Source organism: Bidens hawaiensis, unplaced genomic scaffold, assembly GCF_021521415.1.
Source record: "Bidens hawaiensis isolate Kalapana, Puna unplaced genomic scaffold, B.hawaiensis_p1.1 tig00012997_1, whole genome shotgun sequence".
Classification (NCBI taxonomy): domain Eukaryota; kingdom Viridiplantae; phylum Streptophyta; class Magnoliopsida; order Asterales; family Asteraceae; genus Bidens; species Bidens hawaiensis.
The window spans coordinates 116,611-129,225 of record NW_027492087.1 but is presented as its reverse complement, the minus strand read 5'-3'; the positions used below and the strand labels follow the sequence as shown (position 1 = coordinate 129,225).

The window sequence follows — 12,615 nt, the reverse complement described above, 5'->3', positions numbered from 1 at the left end:
TTGTGGCTGATTTCAGCAGTGATATGCAAAAGGAAGCTGATCTAGAAGTTCAACAACTAGAAGAGACCAAGGATCCTTGAATACTCTTCACCGATAGAGCCTCTATTGTAAGAGGAACAGTACTGAAATCGCCACAGAGGGACATATTACCCCAGTCTATAGCATGTGAGTTCTAAGCAACGAGCAATGAGGCAGAGTATCAAGCTCTGATCACAGGTTTGCAATTAGCTAAGTGCATGAGGATCAGGTATCTTCAAGTATACATAGATTCATTATTGATTGCTAACCACTTTAATGGCTCATATGTTGTTAAAGGTGAAAAACTAATCACATATCTAGATGTTGTGAAGGAATTAGCAAAATCCTTCGAATTGTTTAGCATTGTACAGGTACCAAGGGAAGAGAATGCTGGGGCAGATGCCTTGGCAAATTTAGCCTCATCTCTGAAAATTCCAGAAGACACGAAGATTCCAATCATTCATGTTCTCTAACCAGCAATAGGAGAACAAGAAGTTGGGGAGATAACAACTGACAAACAAATCGTATGTTGGGATCCATCATCCTCGAACAACCAAGGATCTTGGATCCATCCTATCAAAAACTACATTCAGACTGGAGGAATTCCAGCCACAGAAAATCCCAAGTCTTTCAAACTCAAGGTATCCCAATATATTTTGTTAAATGATATGGTATATAGGAAATCTCTTGCAGGTCCATATCTCAGATGTATTGAGGATCCTGAGATCCAAGAAGTACTCAAGGATTTTCATGAAGGAGATTGCGGCAATCACACAGGTGGAAGAGCATTATTTTCCAGGATACTCAGAACTGGATACTTTCTGGCCAACAATGAAGAAAGATGTAGTGTAATATTCAAGGAAATGTGATGCTTGTCAAAGACACGCAAACATCCTTCATTAGCCAGCAGAACCTATCTATCCTATATCCTCTTCATGGCCTTTCATGAAATGGGGTATGGATATTGTGGGAAAACTACCTAAGGCACCAGGAGGAAAAGTATTCATGCTTGCACTGACTGATTACTTTTCAAAATGGATAGAGGCAGAAGCATTTGTACACAAGAAAGGGAAGTAATATCTTTTATTAAATGAAATATTATAATTAGATTTGGTATTCCTGCTGAAATTGTTTGTGACAATGGTTCCCAGTTTGTCTGGAATAGAACCACTAACTTTTGTGACAGTTTGGGCATCAAAATGATTACTTCCACTCCGGTTCATCCTCAAGCCAATGGTCAAGCAGAGTCTAGCAACAAGATCATCATCAACAATCTAAAGAAGAAGCTAGGATCCAAGAAGGGAAAATAGGCTGAAGAACTTCCTTATGTTCTTTGGGCAGACAGGACTACGCCTAAAAATGCAACAGGCCAAACTCCTTTCTCGTTGGTGTTTGGATCAGAAGCAGTAATTCCCGCAGAAATGGTGGTTCCTACAGCAAGAACGAGCATCCGTGATCCTAAAGCCAATGAAGAAATCCTTCTTGAAGACTTGGATACTATAGAAGAACTCATAGACGTAGCCAAGATCAGAATGGCTGCTTATCAGCAAAGGGTAGCTGGGGCATACAACAAGAATATAAGGATCAGAAGGTTTCAAGAAGGAGATTTAGTTTTGAGAAAAGCCTTCCAAAATACTACCAATCCGGCTGATGGAAAGTTAGCACCCAAATGGGAAGGACCTTATCAGATCGAGTCGGAGGCAGGAAAGGGGGCATATCATTTGCTCACGATGGAAGACAGCAAGTTACCAACAACATGGAATGCTATCCACCTCAAGTACTTTTTCTAATCAGGATCAATTATCCTTTAAGGATCTATTATTCTTAGAGGATCAAGGATCCCAAAATCGGTAATATCCATCTGATTTCTTATTCTATACAGTTTCCTATTATTAATTCCAGGATAACATATTCTTAACAATTTATCCTTTCCAAGTTTTTAAGTAACAATGCAGATTGCAATAAGAGGTTCAATATCTAAGAGGTTGGCCACCTCTCCTTTATATTTAAGGTACTTTAGTATTTCCCTTGGCCTTTCCCACGTTTGGATATGACCCCCGATGGTCATATCCCCTACGGTTTAAAGGTTTTCACCTTTCTCACGATCGCCAGTTGCGCACGCTATCCGATGTATAGTCCAGGGCAGCGGGACCAGTACACGCTTAGTGGCTGACAATTTCGTTGTTTCCGGATATATGGAGGATCCTACGAATTATGGTAGACGTACCATTTCCTAAGTTTTAAGGGGTTTTCACCTCTTCTCAAGGGCCGTGTCGCCAGTTTAATCCTAAGGTTTAAGGGGTTTTCACCTCTTCTCAAGGGCCATGTCGCCAGTTTAACATCCGTATTTGGGCTTGTCCCCAGTTTGGGCTTGTCCCCAGATTACACGGGCTTGTCCCCATATTACACGGGCTTGTCCCCAGTTGCACGGGCTTGTCCCCAGTATATTATTTGGGCTTCTCCCCAGCTTGTGGGTTTAATCCCAGTTAACATTATAAGTTGTTTGCAACAGAGTTTCTAAGTTCATTATGAAGATAAAGACTTATGGATTCAAAATCCTTAAATTGCTTCTAGCAGGATCACAGAAGGATCATTACTTATGGTAACTTAGGTCTAACTAGACCTTACGGTATGATTTCTGTTTATCGGTTTACACTTATTTGATTTCAGTTTATATCTTCATAGATATAAGGATTCATTATTTTCAATCTACTTTTATAAGGATTTAAGATCCTGGTTTATTTTTGCAAGGATATTTTACCCTAAAAACTTTTTACTAAAGAATATTTCTCAAAGCTTTCAACAAGTCTAAAGCTATATCAGACAAACTTTCAAAATAACAGAAAATCAACAGATAGTTAAAAGATACTATTTATTAAACTTACTTGCAATTACCAAAAATCTTAACCCGGATTTCACTATTCGAAAGATGGAACATCTACCCGGGTTAAACAAGTATTACTAGTTGTTCATGATTTACAGGAAGAATAAGAGGTTTCAGATATATAGCTTGAAAGGAAGTCTGAATTCAAAGGCAAAATGACAGCTGCGATATTATCACAACCGCCATTTTGGGGTCAATTGTTAGGGCACGGAAATTTGACACTGTGTATACGTTATCCTGACATATGTTCTTCGATCAGTTATCCTTAGACAGATCCTGCCAGGATCAGTGGTCCTCAGTAATTGGTATTATTAACAATTATTTCTTGTGTGTAGGTTGTTATTTAATAAGTATAACGGCGCCAAGACTTATTCCACCGGATATCTCGCTATTGGACTTGTCAAACATGTGGTCAAAGTCGTGGATGAAGATAGTGGGAATGTGGCGCATTTATAGGACTTCTTGTTGTGTCACAAATAACTGAGTACTGAGGATATGTTATTCTTGAAGACATGTCTAGATCAAGTATCCTTCCGAAGAGTTACAGAGCTGTGTCAGGATCATGGATCCTCGGTATTTGGTGCTGTTAACGGTTGTTTCTCATATGAATGTTGATATTTATCAACATTAACGGCTCCTAGACTTAGTCATCCACTTATTTCACTACTGGACTTCTATGGCACGTGGTCAAAGTGATGGGAGTGGCTAGTGGAGTAATGCCTTAAAGATAGGACTTATAGTTGTATTTATTTTCTTTATAAACAATTGAGATATGATCGATTAGAGAACTCACTATTTTTCACACACACTTAGAGCTGAACTCACTATTCTCTCTGTACACATTAGCAATTCTTGTAACATCGATCTATATCTCCACAACATTTGTAACCCGATTTTTATCATCAATATAATCGACGGTGATACTTTTCACCGTCCGGGGGGTTTTGTGCCGGAGATCACGATAATCATATACTCGTCGACCAAAGGTTACCTTGTTGATCATTGACTAAAGTAATCCGACCAAAGATTATCTTATTAATCCTTGACCGGAGTTATTTTACCAAAGATTACCTTGATAAGTTTTGACCGAAGTAAGACTATCTTGGTTAAAGGCTTTTTCCCTCGTGATCAAACCTTTGTGTTCACCAATATTACGATTACACAATTGTCATTATCGAGTTAGCACATTACCTCACTTAACAGATTTGGATACTCGATCCTTAGCAGATTTTTGTCCAAAACATATATGTATATTTGTTAGATGATTGTTTTTAAGTTTTGGAATATTATTGTTTACACTTTGAAATTACCTATTTGAATGATTAATTTTGCATTTCTGCTATATATATATATATATATATATATATATATATATATATATATATATAATTTACTATAAAACGATTACAATAAAGTGGCAGGCAAACGGGCAACAAGCTGCGCCGCAACCCCCTTTTGAACAGCAAAGCCAGTCCTGCTAAAAACGAAGCTTTGAGACCTAGAAGCTGAAGAGGTTCCGTGGACGACGCGCTGAACCCTACTCAAAAATTTCACAGCCTCTGGAGCAGAAAACCAAATGTATCAAAGGCAAATGGTAGAAAGACATGTTGATTATCTAAACAAGCTTTCTCGTGTTTAACAACTTTGCCCGATTCAGCCTTCAACGCAGCCTGACCCACAACAAACCCACGCTCCCTGAGCCCAACAAGAGGAGACACTCCTGTAAGATCCACACAGGCGTGTTTCCCCCCTGCCCACCCGAACACAAGAATATCAGCTGGTCGTAAAGTAGACCTCCCTTCAATAGGATCCGTGAGAAAGTTAACAGGGCCTCCTTTTTAGCAGAAATCCCTGCCCGTTTAAGAACATCACACAGAACATCCCTAACCAGATCATGTCTGTATTTAAAGCCAGGCAATTCTTTGCAATGCACCGCATGGTCACCAAAAGAATCCAAACAGACCTTGCGACAAATTGGGCAAGGTTCATCCGTCGGGAACATAGGGATCATTAACCGGTACTTAAGGATAGCCAGATACTCCAAACCCGACATACGTTGGCCTAATCCTTCAATGGGGATAGCCGTTAGAAAATCCTGAGCCCGAGGAGCCCGAAGGCATTCAAACACCGCCTTTTGGCGAGGGGATAGATCAAACTTCACTTCTAAACTTATGACGATTCCACTAAATAAGGCACTCGCCACAACATGTTGGGCTTTAGGGTGGGCGGTGTCCTTATTAGAGAACCCGCTAAGATCAAAATCTGGAAGTGAAGTACGTAAATGATCCATCGCACACCCATAATCAGAGTCCAACCTATATATATAAATTGGTTATATGGTCATCCGGTTTTTTTAGACCATTTCAACCAGTCTAACCAATGAACTCGTATGATAACCTTGCTTTTAATTTTAATTCTGAAAGTCAAAACGACCTTAATATAAGATTTACATATTTTCAGTTAAAACAAATTCAAGCTTCTTTTATTTTAAATAATAAAAAACCGGATCGATTTAATTGAGAATGAAAACGGTGTAGATCTGTTTTCATGGCCATGGGGGGTCACAAATCTTCCATCACATGCATCCTATCCCAAGTATCTTGGAAACACACTTAACAAGAAGAAAACTTTGTGGTTTTTTGTGAATTTCAGAAAGAGATGCAAATTTTGTGGCCTTTCAAAAAGAATTAAAATAATATGTTATAAATGTATAGTCTTTTAAACAATTTAGAGTTAAATGGACATTTTCGTTACCGTGGTTTGTTATTTTTGGCACTTCAGTTTAAAGTTTGAAATTTTATCAATTTATTCTTTATTGTTTTAAACATTAGCCAATTATGTCCCCTCCGTCTAACGTCATCCAACTATACCGTTAGTTTTTTTGTCTTTCTCTTTTTTATTTTGAGTTAATGGTCATTTTAGTCCCTGTGATTTGATATTTTTACCACTTCAGTTCAAAATTTGAAAAATTGTCAATTTAATGTTTAATTTTGTTCAGTTTTTTTTGTTTTTTTTGTCTATAACCCTAAGAGCATAATCCAAGTCCAAAACCATCAAGCATCGCTTGTAGCTTGTAGGTGTAAAACTGTCACGCCTTATAACATCGGGCGTGTCACACCGTGCGACCCCTAACACGCAACTCATTGTGATTTCTATCACACTTAAGGGAATACTTAAATCATTACATAGCTTTCCATTAGTCTACAATGTCGTAGTGTCCCTTGTTGTATAGCCCAAAGATGCTTATCATTTATTTATAGGGGTGTTCATTGAATCGAATAATTCGAATAATTTATTTTTTTGCTAGTATTCGTATTCGATTCGTATTCGTTTAAAAGTTGGATTATTCGATTCGTATTCGTATTATATCCCATATTCGAAATTCGATTCTATTCGTATTTGAAACTCGAATTCGAATGGATTCAAGTACACCTATGTCAAAAACTTTATAAATCATAATCATCAATGCAAAACACATAAATATAAGTTTAAATAGCAACAATATCACATGATAATAAGTTTAAAATTAAGTATTGGCAAAATTAAGAAATATCAGTATAGGTTATTGGGATTAATTATATGTTTTGGACATTTTTTATTTACGGATTTGAACAAAATTAATAAATTAAATATATATTAATATACTATATAATTTGAATTCGAATTTCGAATCGAATCAAATAAAAATTCATGAATTCGTATTCGATTACTATAGTCGAATACGAACCGAATCGAATTTGAATCTTCATATTCAAATTCGAATCAAGTCGAATTTCGATGTTTCGAATTCGAATCAAATTTTGAACACTCCTACTTATTTATGTTATACATTTAATTTGGAAGGTGTATCTCCCAAATATTTTATTTTATGGCAATAATAGCGATACACGAAACAATTACTTTAAATAAACAATTATCGGTTTGTTGTGTAGTCAATTTAATGTATCTAAATAAGATATCTTCAGTATGTACGTTATATATTTGTGACCACTTTGTTTATATTTGTCCAAAAGATACTTGTACCTTATATATTTGTGACCACTTTGTTTATATTTGTCCAAAACATACTTGTAAACATTTACCATATCTATACAATATAATAAATAAAGTTTTTATTTTTGTCACATTACATGATCTTATGCATTCTTACGCTTTCTTTCCGCCTCTTTATCCTATTAATTATAAATATTTTTAAGTTCTTTATATATATGGGGATGGATCTTATGAGAAGTGATGTTACAGCGAGAAGTGCGAGAAGTGAGGGTGTAACTCTATTAATCCCTAATTTCACTATCTTTCTTATGATGCTACCTACATGTATGTAGGTTAATTGTATTTTTGTCTTAGCTACATACATGCTACCTACATGTATGTAGGTTAATTGTCTTAGCTACCTACATGTATGTGATTTGATATTTTTGCCACTTCAGTTCAAAATTTGAAAAATTTTCAATTTAATGTTTAATTTTGTTCAGTTTTTTTTGTTTTTTTTGTATATAACCCTAAGAGCATAATCCAAATCCAAAACCATCAAGCATCGCTTGTAGCTTGTAGGTGTAAAACTGTCACGCCTTATAACATCGGGCGTGTCACACCGTGCGACCCCTAACACGCAACTCATTGTGATTTCTATCACACTTAAGGGAATACTTAAATCATTACATAGCTTTCCATTAGTCTACAATGTCGTAGTGTCCCTTGTTGTATAGCCCAAAGATGCTTATCATTTATTTATAGGGGTGTTCATTGAATCGAATAATTCGAATAATTTATTTTTTTGCTAGTATTCGTATTCGATTCGTATTCGTTTAAAAGTTGGATTATTCGATTCGTATTCGTATTATATCCCATATTCGAAATTCGATTCTATTCGTATTTGAAACTCGAATCGAATGGATTCAAGTACACCTATGTCAAAAACTTTATAAATCATAATCATCAATGCAAAACACATAAATATAAGTTTAAATAGCAACAATATCACATGATAATAAGTTTAAAATTAAGTATTGGCAAAATTAAGAAATATCAGTATAGGTTATTGGGATTAATTATATGTTTTGGACATTTTTTATTTACGGATTTGAACAAAATTAATAAATTAAATATATATTAATATACTATATAATTTGAATTCGAATTTCGAATCGAATCAAATAAAAATTCATGAATTCGTATTCGATTACTATAGTCGAATACGAACCGAATCGAATTTGAATCTTCATATTCAAATTCGAATCAAGTCGAATTTCAATGTTTCGAATTCGAATCAAATTTTGAACACTCCTACTTATTTATGTTATACATTTAATTTGGAAGGTGTATCTCCCAAATATTTTATTTTATGGCAATAATAGCGATACACGATGCAATTACTTTAAATAAACAGTTATCGGTTTGTTGTGTAGTCAATTTAATGTATCTAAATAAGATATCTTCAGTATGTACGTTATATATTTGTGACCACTTTGTTTATATTTGTCCAAAAGATACTTGTACGTTATATATTTGTGACCACTTTGTTTATATTTGTCCAAAAGATACTTGTAAACGTTTACCATATCTATACAATATAATAAATAAAGTTTTTATTTTTGTCACATTACATGATCTTATGCATTCTTATGCTTTCTTTCCGCCTCTTTATCCTATTAATTATAAATACTTTTAAGTTCTTTATATATATGGGGATGGATCTTACGAGAAGTGATGTTACAGCGAGAAGTGCGAGAAGTGAGGGTGTAACTCCATTAATCCCTAATTTCACTATCTTTCTTATGATGCTACCTAGATGTATGTAGGTTAATTGTATTTTTGTCTTAGCTACATACTTTCAAACCTACCTACACAAATATACATGCGTACCTACACACATTCAAACGTACCGAGCCACATTCAAACCTACATACCTACACACATACAAACATACATAAACATATACAAAAATACGTACCTACACACGTACATACGCACATACACAATAAGAAAGGAAGTGAAATTAGGAATTAATGGAGTTACACATTCACTTCTCGCACTTCTCGCTGTAAAAAAATTTCTGAAATGATCCAATACATATATATATATAATATAATAAATACAGTTTTGTTGCCACATGTCATGCTCTTATGTTTTCTTCCCGCCTCTCTATCCTACTAATTACACATTAATTATAAATATGCTTTTACAAAACGTATTATTTTTAGAAAAGCTTAGTTTTGTATATAAACCTTTTCATAAATTGAACATTTTCATTATTTAGCTTGTACTCTAATATAAATTATATCATTATATATATATATATATATATATATATATATATATATATATATATATGTATATATATATATGTATATATAAGTAAACTAATACAGATATATGGAACATTTTAGCTCCTAAAACTTACTCAGCGGGTTCATTGTTAAAAACACCTGAATCTTTAACCAAACATGAGTCGCTTTTTTTTCACTGCAATCTGTTTCTTTCTATCCATATATTATCAATCAATCATACCCGGTGTAGTCCCATCAACAGCGAAACTATAAGTAGGGTCTGGGGAGGGTGAGATGTAGGTACACCGTACCTCTATCCAAAGGGATAAAAAGGTGGCTTCCAGAGAGACCCTCAGCTCTAAGGTACATATGTATGAAGCAATACAGATAAATCAAATTTCAACAGTAATATAAACATTAATAATAATAATAATATATGTAAAGAAAATATCATTATGGTGTGTGACAAAAAAGGAAAATAGAAGCCCTAGGGTAATCGTTTATTCCTAAAAATCCTTAACTTTAATTCTACTTCTCCAAGAATTCATATCCTCAACCATGTCCTGTGAGAGGTTTAGGTCTATCAAATCATGCATAATCCTTTCGTCCCAAGTCAATTTAGGTCGTCCTCTACTCCTCTTCCCCTCTATAGTAATATTTTCTACGGTTCTAACAGGACTCGTCGTCTGTCTTCTCTTCACATGTCCTAACCATCTCAATCTCCACTCTCTTATCTTGTCTGCTATGTTCGCTACCCCTAATATCTCCCGAAACACAACGTTTTTTATTCGGTCTAACCTTGTGTGTCCACACATCCAACGTAGCATTCTCATTTCTGGTACCTCCATCTTCCGCACTTGTGTCTTCTTGATGGCCCAACACTCTGTTCCATATAGCATTGCAGGTCTATCCATATATTACATAACTTAAATTGTTCAACCCATGTGGGACATGGGTACCTAACCTAGTTAACCCAATAATTAACATTCAAATGTGTAAACTTTAGGACTAATTTTATAAAACTGAGTGCTTTTGTGTTATTTTTTTAATATAGATTAACTTTTGGATTATTTTTCGTTATGTAATCATTTACTTTTATGTTATTTTTGGATTGAAGCTGTATTTATAGAAAACTATAAGGTAAACTATTCAACCGGTTGAACCTCCCGATATAACCCGGTTCGACAGGTTGTACAATTTTTTAACCCAATCCGGTATAGGTAAAATACCGATTTTTAAAACATTGCGTCTAAGGGCGAGTTTGGGATTGTTTATTTTAATCAAAAATGACTTTTTGTTAAAAGCACTTATAAACTTATGAAAGTTTTAAAAGAAGTTTTTTTAAAAAATGTTTGGATTACCTTATGTGTTGGGGGAAATCAAAATGACACTCTTTTTAAAAATGAGTGTGATGTATTTTGAGGGTTAGAGGGGTGTAATAGGTAAATCAACCTATTAAGTTAATAAGTTCCATATTACTAACTTTTCAAAACCCCTTTATTTTGCTTTCTTCTTAAGTTAAAATCCATAAGGCCTTATGACTTCCCAAACACCTTATTAACTTTTCAAAAAGTTTATAAGTTGATGAAAATAAGGAATCCCAAACACCCCCTAAGATAAAAACATCACCAAACATCACGAACAAGATGGTTTTCATCAAGGTAATTTTCAGATCAAATCTAACTCTTCAGACGGATTTGCATGGAAATATAACGTGGTAGGTGAGGACAATGACAAGTGTCAGAATTTCATTAACTAATGAAATCTCGCGGCAGTTTTCTCAATTTCACGTGAGAGACAGATTTGGATGTGTTATAATTGAAATTTTGTTTTTTAATGGATCAATTCTAAACTAAACTTGTGATCAAATCCAAGATTTTTCGGTTCATGTATTTTAATGACATATAATCTTTTACTTTGATATTATAAGATTTGTTGTTCCTTAAATCAAGTATAAACAATTTTAAATAAAGAAGATTATTTTGGTCTATAAATATGAAAAAAATCGTTTGATACCATACAAATAACCTTAAAATGGCTACACCTATAGGGTCTCACGCTTTCTCTCTTCATTCTTGTATGGCTGAACATAGCAATGAAGATAAAGAAACGGCAAATATGGCTCTCATTTTCGATAGATACAAAGACAAGATTGCAACGCTTCGAAAGGAGAAAGGTTGGATAATGGAAAACGTATACATGTACCAAGGCTTTTGGTATGAATCCTCGCGTAGAATCTCAATCGAGACTGTGATGGAAGCGCAAGACACTTTCAAAGCTCGTCCAACCGATATCTTCTTGGCCACACTGCCTAAAAGCGGTACAACATGGCTCAAGGCGCTCGTGTTTGCTTTAGTAAATAGAAACCAGTATAAAAACTGTCTTTCAACTCACCCTTTACTTCTATCTAACCCCCATAACTGTATACCCTTCGTTGAAACCGAAGCTTTTGGAAACACACCTACATATGTAGAAGCATATTCGCCACGGATATTTGCTACTCATATACCCTACACTTCATTGCCTCAATCCATTCTTGATTCCAATTGTCGTTTAGTTTACTTATGTAGAAACCCTAAAGATGTTTTGGTCTCTATGTTTCATTTTACAAATAAGTTGAGAGATAAATCATGTGGTATAATGCCTTTTGAAGAGGCATTTCAATTGTTTAGTAAAGGTATCGTGCCAGTCGGACCTTATTGGGACCATGTGAAAGGTTACCATAAGGTTAGTTTGGAAGACCACAAGAATATATTATTTTTAACGTATGAGGACATGTCACATGATACTATGAACATTATGAAGCGACTTGCGACGTTCTTGGGCTACCCCTTCACAAAGGAGGAGGAGGCTGAAGGCGCGGTGCAAGAACTTGTTAGACTTTGTAGTTTTGAAAATCTAAGTGAGGTTAACAAGCAAGGAAATTTACGCAAAGGCATACCTAGTAACTTGTTCTTCAGAGAAGGTAAAGTTGGAGATTGGACCAACCATCTAACTGAAGAAATGACAAACATTTTAGATGAAATCACTGAAGAACAGTTTCATGGTTTGGATATCTCCTTCTAAAAACCATGGTGAAAAGTCTAAGCTTTCAACCCTGGCCGAGATTTGATATTAGAAAACATATCAAATGTAATAAGTTAGTCCATTTTCATTACAAGTGATGTTATTCGCTCTATTCTCATGTTCGTAATTGTTTGTTACGAGTGGCTGTCGTTTATTTGAATTTATGAAATTATTATGTATAGATTGTTTGTTACATTATATAGTTTGTCTTCATTATAAGTGACTTGAAGGTGACACGAGATACTACTAGATGATCCGCTAATATAGACGACGATGATGATGGTGATCTCTCTTCTTTCATCATCATCATCATCATTTGACCGATCATATAGCGAGAAGTTTTCAACAAAGCTACATATCATATGTATAAATATGTTA

The 12,615-nt window shown here is 34.8% G+C and overlaps 1 pseudogene; it reads left to right on the top strand.

Annotated features, from left to right (window-relative positions):
- The first annotated feature begins 11,201 nt into the window (after positions 1-11,201).
- Positions 11,202-12,243, top strand: LOC143542800 (flavonol 4'-sulfotransferase pseudogene; annotated as a pseudogene).
- Positions 12,244-12,615: the final 372 nt, after the last annotated feature.